Source organism: Ornithodoros turicata, chromosome 6, assembly GCF_037126465.1.
Source record: "Ornithodoros turicata isolate Travis chromosome 6, ASM3712646v1, whole genome shotgun sequence".
NCBI classification, from domain to species: Eukaryota; Metazoa; Arthropoda; class Arachnida; order Ixodida; family Argasidae; genus Ornithodoros; species Ornithodoros turicata.
Window position 1 is genome coordinate 55,827,470 of NC_088206.1, and position 14,520 is coordinate 55,841,989.

Consider the following 14,520-nt stretch of genomic DNA (forward strand, 5'->3'; position numbering starts at 1 on the left):
CTACATAGGATTTCTCTTATGCTTTCCCTCTCTCAAATGCACTACGAAAGGTATGAATTCAGGGAGGGGGCTGTACCTTGAAACTCTCCAAGCTTAACTACAAACTTAGCTCTAACGGTCCGGCTTTTAAAACAACTATGAAAGCTGAATGGTCCCATACCATTTCCATGGCTAGGTGCGTGAACGGAGAAACAAAACAGAATGTTACATTACAGCGTTGGGTAAGCAACTCACTGTTACATACACTGATGTTCGATAGCGCTAGTGGAAGTTTGATGCATCAGCAGTGATGATGACTGTCGTACCTGCTCCGCGTACCGGATACCAAGCGAATGAGGACCCCTTAATCACAGCTCTCTGAGTCAGAAAGACTCAAAAGGAAGAGAAATGGAATGGGTTACTTCCCAGTTGAGATACCTTTTGTTACCTTCTTCCTGGGACTTAAAGGTGGAGAGCTCCAAAGATGCCCGGTGCAGGGTAAAAAAATGCGGTATCGCAAATTTAGGGTTCCACAAATTATTGTCTGACCCTGGATCCGAGTGCAACCATTTTTCAGTACGTGTTCATCATACTGCTCAGCCCGCAAGGCGACTGCGTCATGGGTATCACGATATTGTGATGCATAGCATCCAAGATCCGTGAACAATATAAAGATTCTGACTCTGTGAATAGCACGAAGAGTGGCAGGTTGACGGCGAGTAAACGTTGTTGTAACAAACGAGAACATTCAATTTACTCTTTACTGCACACAATACCCATACAAGCTGAAATGATGCACACTGTAATCCACAATAGCACATAGACATACGCTACGCTACGCAACTCAAACACACAATAAGCTGGTTCATATGCTTTGTAAAATCAAATAACTCGTACTAAAACGAAAAGTTAAACACATGGAACATGGATCTCGCAGAAGCAGGGTGTTCTCTGGAGGTTGCCTCAAAGAGTTCTCCTCGAAAGGGGTCTTTGATAGCTTGATCTACACTTTTCACTTCTTACGATCCGTCGAAACCAATTCAGTCCTCATGCAGCACCCTGCACTATCGATCCTATCTTTGTTCTACTTGTACACAAGCAATGACACCATCGACTTTCACTCAATGGAACACCCCTTGCGTTCTCACGGTGGGTACTCATTTGGTCCGTGCTTACCAACATGGCTAACGCTTCACATATCAAGCTTAATTACAGTTATGAGAAAAGTGCACACTGTCCACACAGAGATATTTGTCACATTGTGACAGGCCACACGTGAATGTGGAAATTCGAGCAGCATGTGTAACATTAGTCGACAAGTGATTACAATCCCAATACCAGACTTCCACTGAGGCCCCTTCGTTATGTGATGGTGTTAAGATAGTGGATAAGGTGACTTTCTTTCCGTCTCCTTGAGTATGAGATATGGAATCTGGAGCAGAAAACAACAATACAAATTTTATCACGAGTATGGCCGGAACCCGAGGAATGTTTGGAAACCAATGTTATCTGATGGTTGCCGATCGCTCGAGAGATTTGTAAACGTACTAGTCAGCGATGTTCACTGAATCTTTCATGAAGTTTTCATACGGCTGGGACATTTTGAACAGAAGATAGCGTAGACCAGTGTTTCTCAGTCATTCATGCGTCAAAGACATCTTCTCGCCTCGACTCTATTCGCTAGTGAAGTGGCGTACAGTGGATATCAAATTTCCCACAAAGTCCACGTAATTGGCCACGAACCCTAGGTGGTGATTAAGAGACTCACTATTGGGACTCAGTAGGCGTATAATTAATATTATATATCTCACCATGGCCACATATGTGGCCACGAAGCTTAGCCAGTAATCAAAAAACTCAACATGTGTGTCAAAACTCCTAAGCCACGGGCAGCGAGCAACAATCAAAGGAAACAAAAATGCTTCGACTTTAGAAGATATCCACAAGCATATCAAATAAATGATAGCAGATACATGTTCCTCTAGTAAAAGTTCGTTGATTGCAAGTGCTGCACTCATCATAATAATGATTCGCCAGGCAGCATGTCCGGCTGCAGAACCACTCAATCTTGCTAAAAGGCGGGCAACGATCGGCATCTTCTGATCTCTTGAATGAGTCGCACCTGCAAAATGTTATTCTTTGTGATTTTCCAACACCTCACCATTGTTTGGAATTATGGTTAAATGACAGCCCATGCCTCTTGAGACGATATGGAATTTCAATCAACGTCGCCCCAAAAAAAAGTTACGTTATAAAATGGATTTCCCTCTCTCTCCTCCCCCACTAGACGCTTCAACAAAGAAACCACCGGTCTTTATCCGCCGTTATGTTACAATGCCCAGACTGCTGATGGATAGGTACCTAACAGGTTGCGTCTTCGGGTTTATTACGGAGCAGCGTAATACAGCAGACTGTATGTTCTGTAATCACAAAGGTAAAAAGAAAACTTGGCGTATGCAACGTAAATTGCAGAGGATTAACAAAGAATTTACACGACATTTAGGGCTTCCCAATTCTTACCTAATTTCGCATGTAATTGCTGTTCGGAAGAAAATGGACGAATGTAAGATGTTGCACTCCTCTGTCATTTCTTGCGCGATAGCAGTGCGCTCTTGCGGTGCAAATTGAAACAGATATTACAGAAGAATTACATATTACTGAAGTGAAGTGTTTTCTTGAATTTGTGTACCATAATCAACATTGCTCCGCCACTTGTTTAACAGCTTGCAGAAGCACAAATGCCAACGGATATTACAGAGGAGAGGTATCGTCTTGCGTGTGTGTATTCAACATCCTATCGCATCACATCTGTCCTATCTGGTTTAAAGGTGTGCTGCACTAATTGCTAAAAGGAGAGTGAGACCAATTTGCTAGGATTTTACATGCTTCGTTTTTTAAAGGCAGACCTGTGAAGTCACGATAAGTGAAAATAAGTGCTCTATGAATGTGTCAGGCTAGAAAACGTTTGTGCTACTACAGGAAGAAGCGCTCTTTGTCGTGTGTGCAGTGCAATAGTGATTAGAGTAGCGGGAGAAAGGGGCTTTTTGATGCACAGACCTAGTTTCATACATGAAAAAAATTGAGTAGAGCTGTTACATATGTTAAAGAAATTTTTCTTTTCACCTTATGTAACTGCCAGCTTAACCACAATAAATATTAGACACAAGGGTTCAACATGGTTATGAAAAGAGTATTTAAAGATTGAACATTTCAAGGGATGGGGAACATAAACAAAGCAAAATTTGCCTGCATACCTCTATAGGTGCCGTGCATAGGCGAGTTAACAGTGCCTGTAACGCAGTTGGCTTACATTACTTTGCATTTGTACCGCACATGTTGTTGTCACCTCAATGCTTCTTATTGCAGTCTTGTAGATGAATAATGGGATTTAGATGTTCCTTTCAGGTTTCAAACTTTCTTGCTGGTCAGAGTGTAAAGTATGCTTCACCTGGTTCACTTATGTATCATTAGCCCCTTGTGTTCCCAGGTTTTGTTTTTTTGAAAATGGGGGTAAAAATCAGGTTCTATTTCAGGATCTATAACACTGGGTAGTACAATGAAGTCATACTGGTATATACGAAGGGTGTTCACGTGAAACCGGGACTTTTTATTTTTCGCCAAAGTAAAATGAACTTGCGAGAAATTAGTTTTATTTTTCAACGTAATCTCCAGCTGCACTAATGCACTTGCCCCAGCGTTTCACAAGGGCTCGGATGCCAGCAGCATAAATATCCTTACCGGCGCGTAGCAGCCGTGATTGGACCGCATTCTTGACCTCGTCGTCGCAGCTGAAGTGGCGGCCCCCAAGGAACGCCTTCAGTGACCCGAAGAGATGGAAATCGCTGGGGGCGAGGTCTGGACTGTGAGGGGGACGTGGTAGCAACACCCAGCCAAGTTCCTGTAAGGTGCGTGTCGTGAGATGTGCGGTATGCGGGCGTGCATTGTCCTGTAGGAGGAGGACTCCTTTGGTGATGAGGCCCGGCCGCTTTTGCTTCAGCGCCTTATGCACATCCCTGAGAACCTGGCAGTAATACGCACTATTGATGGTGGTACCACTGGGCAGAAAATCAACATGAACAACGCCAGCCTTGTCCCAGAAAACCGTGGCCTCCTCCTTAGAATAAGGTGCGAGCTGTTTCTCAGTGACTCAGGACCCAATGGCGATCTCCAGTTGTAACACATCAGTGCCCTTACCTCTGAGTTTTGATAGGGACATCACGGCCAGTTGCGATTTAACGATGACATTGAACTCGCGTTTGATGTGAGCAGCACGCTGCGGTTGCACGCGAGTCGCTGAAGAATTGTCACGATAAAAGAAACATTATTACAATTTCAAGTTTCGGTTTCAGTTTCTACGTCCAGAGTTCGTTTTTGGAACAGCCTTGGCACAATTCTTTAAAAAACCTGCTATTTGTAGCAGCATGTAGCAGGATTCGGGCACTGGCGCAATTTGGTGCAAATGGCGCAGCAGTTCCACCACTGTTTTGAAAATTGCCAAGCGAACCTCACTTTTTTTACAGAAATATGAAGTCCTCCGCAGACCCAACAAAAACTATGCACAGTATTGTAACAGAAATAGTCGAAAAAATCAGTATAAATTCCGCTTTAGCCTGCTGGATTATCGCAAAGAAGAGTGCACGTAAGGTGCAGAGAGAGGAGGAAGTGTTCCCGCCTCTTGTTTCATTTGTTGTTTGTTTGTTGTTGTATTTACATAAAGGGAGCCAGTGCAATGAAATAGTGTGCAACAGGCAGTCTTCCCATATATGGATGTGTCCGATTTCGGAGGTTGCACTGTAGTTGGGTGATTTCACGCAGGATCAGGCAGGGTGGTCCGGTCGACCTCTCCAATTTGTTTCTTTCAAACATATATTAAAGCCTTGGCCCTAGGAGGCATATTGGCACTGAAAGTAGTTGAAAATAATTGGTGGTTATTTTTTAATGAATTATCATTCAGATGTGGGCATTTCGACCATTGCGCTTCCTACGCAGTTTGACGCCACGTATCTTCATGACTATTTGACATATTCAGCTGAATTTTTTTCCACGTATTGCCTGGGGTGGGTATCATTGCATCCTAAGTTCTGAAGATCCTAAGGTTTGCCTTTGAGGAGGTAAAAAATCGCAAAGTTGCCTCATTTGTAAAATATGGTATGTTTTGGGAACCTCACAACTCGGCCCCAAGTTGTGATACCCGAAAGTAACCTACATCATTGTGTTCGTCTCGAAATGCCCTTTCTTCGCATATCTATTGTATTGTGGATTAGGGCAACGCCCCCAACAGTCTTTTTGTGAAGGGTGTCTACGGAAAATGCGTAAATTCGACAGCGCGCATTCCATATACTATTCCCATTCGTGACATCATTCATTTCACTCACAAACGTTCTTCATGATGACTCAAAACAGCACACAAAAAAAATTTTGCTTCAGAGATGGTCGAAGTTACGTCGCGAACGACGTTGAGTTACGAACGCATGCTAAGGTGCTGCTGCCCAGTTTTATGATTTAGAGCCATCTGTGTAAAATGCAGCTAAGTCTCTATAGCTGTGCGCTGTGTTTCGTTCCCAAGAACTCCTGTTTTATAACAGTGGAAAGGGCAGATTTTTTTATTGTACTTTTCTAACTCGAACTTGCATAGAATTTCTTTTTTCCTTCATGGTGCAATCTCATTTTCAGGGAAGAAGGATATGTTCTTTCATGAGCTCAACTCCACACTCTTGAGAAAATGGTTTTCCACAAATTGCAGAGCTTGGAATGCACCTTGGTTTGTTTTCAAATCATCTATTCATATTATCATTTTCCAAAATACCTCGACGAGGGTGTTCAGGAAGTGAGAGTTTTTGCTATATAAGACAAGGCTAAGAATTTTCTCCTAAACATAAGAGACAGTTCAACTGCATCAACATACAAACTCTGCACTGGGGATGTATGGTATGCACCAGTTGCGAGCCTTAGGGCTGAGCCACGAACAGAATCAAGATCTTTCAGTGTGTACAATCTGGCAGAACCATAGACTACGCATCCGTGGTTCATCTTTGAACGTATCGGCTATCTGTACACACGAAAGAGACATGTCCTGTCTGCACCCCATGTTCTGTGTGAAAGAACTTTAAAGATATTTGATGCCTTTTGTGAACGCAACTTTAGTTGCTGAATATGGACTCCAGATGTGAGTTTAGAATCAAATATTAAACCCAGGAACTTGTATTCTGTTTTCAGTGGAATAGCTTCCCCGCTAAGGAGCAGGTTGGGTTGTGGAGGCAGGCCATGCTTGCGATGAAAACAGATGCAAGCAGATTTCTCGGAAGAAAACCTAAATCCATTCTCATCTGCCCATACAGCACGGTTACACAAGCGAAAGCTGATTCGTAGATCATCTACATATACCGTATTTACTCGCATAATTTGCGCACTTTTTTTCCCCAAAAAAATGAGCAAAAGTTAGGGGTGCGCAAGTTACGTGGGACTTTCTCAAGACAACTTGAAGAACGGGTGCAAAATCAGTTCCTGATAAGCCAAAACAAAAGACGGGCCTTAAGGTGAATGATTACCTTTATTACTTGGTAACTTTACAACTCGTCATCGCTGCTCGAGCCAGAAATAACGTCACAGCCATCGGCGACATCGGGGTCTCTTTCATCCCATAGCATGTCGTCTTCTGTACCGTCGAGGTCGTTAGAAATACCAGTCTTCTTGAAGCTTTTGACGACGACGTCAAATGGGACCATGTCCCACGCGTCGCAGATCCACTGGCACATCTGTTCAGTCGACGGCCGCTTAATGCGCCCAGTTGGCGTTAAGCATGGTTCGTCGGACGCCATCCACTCTACGTAGAGTTTGCGCAGATTGTCTTCGAAAGGCTTGTTAATACTGACATCAAACGGTTGAAGTACCGATGTTAGGCCACCGGGGATAACTGCAAGGTCGGCCTTCATCTCTGCAAGCAGACTCTTCACTGTCTTGACAAGGTGGCCTCTGAAGCTGTCGAGGACTAGAAGCGACGGAAGCTTCAGCATGGCACCCGGCCTGGAGCCACACACGGTCTTGATCCAATCTTGGACAAGGCTTTCATCCATCCATCCCTTTTCTTGAACCCGGACATAGACCTTTTTCGGAAACTGTCCTTTGGGCATAGTTTTCCTCTTGAATATGATGTACGGCGGAAGTTTCCGTCCATCCGCCGTCACAGCCAGCATTACCGTGCACTGCTGCTTTTCACACCCGGCTGTGCGTATGGTCACACTTCTGGCCCCTTTCTTATCCACAGTCAAGTTCGGAGGCATGTCGAAGTTAACAGGGGTTTGATCAGCATTTCCTATTTGCGACAACAAGTACGACATGGCCTTGCGCTTCTCTATCACATGACGGTGAAACGAAACCACCTTTTCTTCATAGTCCGTCGGCAGTCGTGGTTGGTTCGCAGTCCCAGTGTTGTTGGTCGCGTCACCTTTTGACGTGCCCATAAGTTACGCGGCACGTGAACGAGCGGCCGCAAAAGACTCTCACTACTACATAACTTTCATTCTTGCAAAATGAATCTTTCGACCAGTATATAAGCGAGTGCGCACGGTATGTGTACCTTGCACAAGCTGAACAAAATGTTAACCATTGCATGTTTGGAGCAGGGAATGTTGCTGTGGCCTATGAAATCGGGCGATAATTGTGCCTTCGAGTGTCATCGGGTATTTTTGTTTCTCCCCTTGTGTATTAAGTCCTTCCTAATCTCTCTTTTTTTTTTTTTTGAGGATCGTGACCTTCCAGCAGTAATCCCCGAAGGCATGGACAGTGTTGACACACACGGGTGGATTGCGTAAGTGACCCATTCTTACATGTGTTACACGTGGCGACCTTTGTTTGTCTTCTGTGGAAACGTCACTTGAGGATTTCGTAGTCACTGGAATTCGGGGAGAAATCGGGTATAACCCGAATTGGTCGGAGGTCAGCAGGGATCGGAACTGGTATTTTTTTCGGTATGGTTCGGGCATATTGGTTTGGTTCGGGTTTAGCTCCGCTGAACCAAAATTATACGCTAACCGGTTCAGGTATGCTCACCATTTGGGTTCGGCTCAGGGAGAAGTGCCAGAAAAGCGAAGTGCCTTTTTGGCAGAACCCAGTCAGGGCCCAAAAATAAATAAATAATAAAAACAAAAATTAATATATAAACAAACAAACAAAAAAAGGTCGGTCGGTGGTACAATTATTTCACCTCTGAACCGATTCCTGAACCGGTAACCGTATCAAAATTTTTTCGGTTCAGTTCCGGTTCGGTTCAGGACAAGCAAAAATATTGTTGGGGTTCGGTTCGGTTCGACAGAAGATAACGTTTTTTTTCCCCCGGTTTTTGGTTCGGGTTCAGTTCCGATCCCTGGAGGTCAGCGCTGGGGGGAATAACTGGGCGGAATCAGGTTTAAGCTGAAAAAGTCCCTCCCTATCCATACACCACGGAGCCAGAGTATCACTTACGCGCTCACACCTGCAAGCTAGAGTATGAGAGTGCACCAAGAGCGCCACGCTCCAGAAAAGGAGTGACACCGTCTACTTGAAAGAAGCGCACTCCCACCGCTCTGAAGCTGCTACTTAACGCGCCCAATGACTGTAGATATACTCAATATCTGCACAGTTGCACATACTTATGAAAACTAGCGCAATTGCAGATCTTACATGCACGGGTATGGTGCAGATACTGTCAATATTATCTGTGCTCACCTATATCTATTAACATACTGGGCAAACACTCACTAGAGCTGCAAACGTATGGACAATACTTTTTTTCTTTTTTTGCACAGAGAAGCATAAAAACACAGCTCAGGGCAGAAAACAATCTTATACGTGTTGGCGTTCCTTTCTTCAGCCGCAGCTCTATAAACGTCATTTACAATGTGAAGCCCAACCCAATCGCAAACCCTGCAAACGCAAACATTGCCAACCCAATTCGAGAAAATATCAAATTGCTGCCTTTTTCTAGGCTATGTAGTCAACAGGAGGCAGCTTGACCTCCATAAACACAGCAAGGCTTTGCTGCCGACGAGTAAGCTGCATCGTTTCATGCCGGTCGCATTTGTGCACATCATTAGTGAATCTCAGAAGATAAAAAACTCAAAGAATTGAAGGGCATTGTGTTAATAAGCCTCCAATACATTTATCTAAGAAAGTTGGTAAGTTCATACTGGGAAGAAAGTTTCTGGCTATGCACATAGAAACACCAGCACAAGAAGAGGACAATAGAGTATTAGTAGAGACAGTAGAGGACAGTATTTCAGATTAATGGGATCACACTGGAGCAATAGTACCTTGCATGTACACAAATCCCAGTTCTTGTATCACTGGAACCTGCAAGCAATGACTTTGTCTTCTGTTTCGTGCCCAGTCTTGACAGTTCTAAAGGCACCAAGTACTTTGAGTATGTGTGAGGTGGTCCACGGCTGTTGGTGGAGGCTGGAACTGTTCTCAGATCCACTGTAAGCAGAAAAAATCTGGCATCACTATGAAATGCATGTATGTAAAAATGTTGGATGCTGCTCTCTCATGTTAACTGCAAAACTGAAATTTATGCATTTTTCTTGTTTCAGCCACCATGCAGGTGTCAAATATTTTCCTGTTCATAGAAGCAGTGGCGGAACTGACAAGAAACTGCCTGTAGCAGTTCTTGGTGGAGCAAAAATCAGGTTCTGCAGCAGCTTTTACAGTCCATGGACCACAATGTACAGACTCTTGATTTCCTCGCATATGGTATAAGTGCTGTCCTACGTCACAAACTTGCTGCTGGCATAAGACTGCATGAAGCACTAGCCTTGTATGATGTCAGTAGGGTCCAGATCTGTAGGTATTTGCCTATAAATGCATAAAAGTGCCTAAACATAATATTTCTCAGTCTGGCTGACTTTTCTCGATCACATTCCATAACTGCCTTTTTAACCTTGCCTTGCCTTCTTTGTCCACTTCTTCATGCTTGTAATGTATATTTACACAGAAAAGCTGAGAACCAAGGTGCTAACTAGAGCACTGCACGGGCTCTGGCTCACACGAAAACCCGAGCCTGGCTGGGCGGGGGGCTGGGCGGGGGGGGGGGGGGGGGGGGGGAGGCTCTGGGAAAGGCCAGGTAGCCTATAAATTTCTCAGCTCGGACTTGGGCTGAGAAACCTAGAATCCTTCGGGCTTGGGCTGGGCGGGCAAATCAAAAGAAGGCCGGGCCTGGGCCTAAGAATGTTGCCCCGTTACCGCTTGAGACAAGTTGACTCTCCCACCTGCTGCCACTGTGGTGCTCTTGAGGATCTGGAGCATATTCTTCTTCATTGCCCTCACTACGAACCTTCCCGAACCACACTCTCCGAGTCTCTTCGTCAGCTGGACTCTCGCCCTTTCTCCCTATCGAAATTGCTTGGTCCCTGGCCCAATCCATCCCAGCAACGCTCTGCGCTCAAAGCTCTTCTGACATTTCTGGACACCGTCGGACTTCGATCGTTATTGTGAAGGGGCTTAACTGGTATATAGTATAACGTTCTATTTTGATTGGTCATATGCCCAGTGATGATGACAATGATTGAGATTTTATGGTGCACAAGCAACTTAGGCTATAGTAGGTCATATGCCCAGTGTTGTGTGAATTATATCAAACCTGCTCGAACGCAAAATGAGCCCAGCTGCAGAGATGTCTTTTATGTAATGTGACCAGACGTCCCGATTTCGGGTGGGAGAGGTCCCACTGTCCCACCAGGCTGCTTAGGGACAGTGTTTTGTCCCGTTTCTAGCTGGAACAATTCCTGAATGGAATAAAATGCGGCTAAACAAGGGTTTCTTGCTCCCACGTTGGTCTCTTCCAGCTCATATGTTTCCACGATCTAGCCAATGGAATATTATGAGGCATTGGCTAAGAGGCCATCCCTTTGATAGTATTTCGTGGAAAAGAAAGATCACCAGTGCACTCTTTGCTCATCAAGCTGTTTCGGAAGGAGAATGGTCTTGATACACATAATGATCAATCATCGCAACACTGACAATAATGACGAAAAGGAAGCGCATGCTCAGTAAGTTCGAGACGAGATTATCTGTTCATATCTGCATGAGTAAACAGATTATACATTCTGGTCAAAGTATTTAATGTACGTGGTCGGCAGTATGAAAATTGCAAACTGTAATAATGGTTAACCTCAATGTCTCAAATGAAATAAAAAAGACAGAATACAATCTGCCCTCAGTTTTACGACAGCCAACAGAAAAAAGACACAGTAGTGGCAACAACCAAACACTGATTGAAACAATGGACCGTAGAAAACCGACAGGAGTATAGAAGGCAGAGACGGAGGACTATAAGATGCTGCAAAAACTGAACAGAACAAAATTCAGGAGTCTCCAGGATAATCTGGGAGAGTTGGCAGGTATGCAGTGGCCTATACTGTCTGCTAAGCCTCATGTGTATGCACACATGCGTTGTTTCATAGGTGCCTGAAGCTTGTTACAATATGTAATTTGCAGTTTTCTAACAATTTACAAGCCTAACATGCAGTTCTGTTGTACCACGTTGAATAAATATTCCTTCCCAGGTTAATTGCAAAGCCCGTGAGATGGCAAGAAAAAATGTCATCATTACCACCTTGGTCCAATCCCACAACAGCGAGAACTGAAAATACGGTTGACAGCTTGCAAGGACATAGTCAAGAACGCGTGCTTACCAAATATCTTACATGAACAGCCGGGGAAGATTCATGCTGCTAGCATCGCCTTGATGACCTGCACTGGCCGGGTGGCAGAATTTACGCGTCGGAAGTGATGTCACAACAGCCAGGCATTGCGATTGGATGTCTACGGAGGAGGAGGCAAGTGACCGACAGGTTGTGCCTGAAGGTTGCAAGAATCGCTTGTCGGACGATCCATGCTACGACTCTAGCAACCGGGTTGTACGACCAGTTCACACAGGATAACCCACCTGCACAACTGGGACGCGCACCCCTAAAGGTCTGGATGTAGAGCTTCACCATGTAACTATCTCCCCATATCTCTCACCAGCATTCCCTGCAAAATATTAGAACATGTGCTGTGTTCTCACTTAGCATCCTTCCTCGAAAGTAACTCCTTCTTCTCATCTGCACAGCATGGCTTCCGCAAGACCTTCTCTTGCGAAACGCAGCTTCTTTCATTTACTCACAAATTACACCTCATATTAGACCGTCGCTCCTGTGCTGATTGTATTTTTCTAGATATGTCCAAAGCATTCGAGAAGGTGTGCTACAAATTTCTGTTGCTTAAATTGAGCAAATTAAATATTGACCCGAATCTTTTAACATGGCTGGAACATGTTCTTACTAACCGTTCGCAGTTCGTTTATGATAACAATCATGGCTCTCCTCTTTCTGCAGTTCACTCTGGCGTTCCCCAGGGTTCCCTCCTAGGGCCCCTCCTCTTTTTAATATACATTAACGATCTGACTACCCATGTCTCTTGTGATATTCATCTGTTCGCCGACGATTGTGTCATTTTTCGGGAAGTAACATGCGACAATGACGTTAGCATGCTATAGCGCGATCTAACAAAAATTATGGATTGGTGTAACACGTGGAAGATGGATTTAAATGTTAACGAATGCAAGTTGCTGTGTGTATCTCGTACACATACTCCTGTTCCATCTTAGTGCTTGTACAACACCGCCCTTGATCATGTTTCGTCATATAAGTATCTTGGTGTCCACATTACTTCCTCTCTTACCTGGTCGATCCATATTAATTCCGTTATGAACAACGCTAACCGTACTTTAGGCTACTTACGACGGAATTTTTCCGCAGCTCCTCGTCCACTAAAACTGTTACTTTATAAAACACTAGTTCGGCCTAAACTAGAATACGCTGCATCCATATGGGACCCCTCTTTTAGTTCTTTGATCAATTCAATCCAGCTCATACAAAATAATGCCGCACGTTTCATTACCCACAACTATTGCCGTGCTGCTAGTGTCACCCTTATGAAAGAGTCATTATCACTTCCGTCACTAGCCTCGCGGCGTAAACTTGCTCGTCTATCATTATTTCACAAAGTTTACCATCATATTCCTGCACTACGTGCTCAGTTGTTACCGCCTCCTTCCTATGTTTCATCTCGCTTAGATCATCAACACAAAGTTGGCATTGCTCCCTGCCAAACATCTGCCTGTTCTCATTCTTTCATTCCCCGTACATCGGAAGAGTGGAACCGCCTTCCAGGTAACATCACTGACATATATGACCATTCAAAGTTCAATGCTGCACCAATTACTTTACTGGAGTTTTCTAATTGATTGTGAAATATATGGTGTACTGCATAACAATGTTACATTTTGGTATTTATGTGGCTCATTGTGACTTATTTTAGTGTTATTTATCTAATTGCTTGGTATTTTGTGTACTGTTGCGTTTATACTGACCTGTATTTATTTTTTATTACCTTTATATATTGTGTTTGTGTGTAATAACCCACTCCCCTCTGTAATGCCTTCGGGCCTTGAGGAGTAAATAAATAAAGGTGCACCGTGTGAATCAATCCTTAGAGCATCTGAAAAATAGTAATATATGATTAACCTACGCTCACACAGCAGCTCTCTTTAAACTCCCCTACAACTGCAACTGAAGCTCTTTGTTAAGAAAATATTCGCTCACTCTACAGCCTGATTAGGCAACACATAGCAAACCAGGAATCCAGGACAGCAGTACAGTCAGGTGTGAAAAGATAAATGTTTCCTTTTACCGCAAAGGTAGACGTAGTTGCAGTCAAGCTGAAATGCAAGCAGATGCGTCACGGGATAGGACATCGTTGTTTTCATCAGCCCGAATCCAAAGATAGGGCAAGTACCTATAAAAATAAGTAAATACGTGAAATCAAGAGATACCTGCGTCAAGATTTCGTGTGTATGGTTTCACCGCTGCCAAGATCTAAATCAACCGCACTACGTGTTTACTGTCGGAACGCACAACCTCTGCTGCAAGCTTATGTAAGGACTGAATCTTCGTACACATTCAAGTCAGTCCCACACTTTCCAAGTGTTCCTCACTGATATGAAACCACATTCTGCACCACTACCACATGTGATCGCTGTGAACACAAGCAGGCACAAATCCCAAACGAGGTAACAGGAAAGAAGGAAATAAAACTCACCCCTGAAACTTGAAAGCCAGAGAACAAAGTAACACTGCCTCTCCACAGCACGGTCTTCGCTGTTTTGCTCAACGCCATTGTACGCATTGGACAGTACTGGTACTGCCTCGTTGCTTTGATGCTCCATAGATTGCCAAGTCCAAGTCAAAATGTGCGTAACGCTGAACCTGAACCACTAAACCACAACACGACAAAACCTTCGAGACTCTCCCGCAACTGCCACAAAGAGCACTCGTTTCGTTTGAATACACGTTTAGATATCGATAGTTCCCGCGGTTTAGGTTCCCGCGTTGCCGCCAAATGCGCCTTGTGCCTTGTGCTCTTAATTGCGCCACCTAGCCTAGAATTAACACATGATTGAAATTGCAGTGGAACTATTTACTGTTTGCACTGCTTGTTTTTAAAATTAACTAATGCCTATGCCAC

At 44.1% G+C, this 14,520-nt stretch overlaps 2 long non-coding RNA genes across 5 annotated transcripts in view; one reads left to right on the forward strand and one right to left on the reverse strand.

Moving 5' to 3' along the window:
* The window catches only part of LOC135396759 (uncharacterized), a 36,733-nt gene extending 22,991 nt beyond the window's left edge, over positions 1–13,742 (forward strand). Inside the window, exons 2-6 of one of the 4 annotated variants that reach the window (XR_010423522.1) lie at positions 7,722–7,786; positions 9,344–9,471; positions 9,546–9,705; positions 11,517–11,928; positions 13,071–13,742. This is a non-coding gene — a long non-coding RNA (uncharacterized LOC135396759). Of the gene's footprint in view, positions 1–7,721; positions 7,787–9,343; positions 9,472–9,545; positions 9,840–11,516 lie in introns of those variants that run through there. The other 3 variants (XR_010423519.1, XR_010423521.1, XR_010423520.1) reach the window with 3 other exon arrangements.
* LOC135396760 (uncharacterized) lies at positions 689–14,401 on the reverse strand. The gene is made up of 7 exons (XR_010423523.1): positions 14,095–14,401; positions 13,687–13,791; positions 11,900–11,985; positions 11,646–11,775; positions 9,267–9,432; positions 3,718–4,000; positions 689–2,101 (listed from the first exon to the last, which is right to left on the reverse strand). It is a non-coding gene; the product is annotated as an uncharacterized LOC135396760 (long non-coding RNA).
* Between the last annotated feature and the right edge of the window lie 119 nt (positions 14,402–14,520).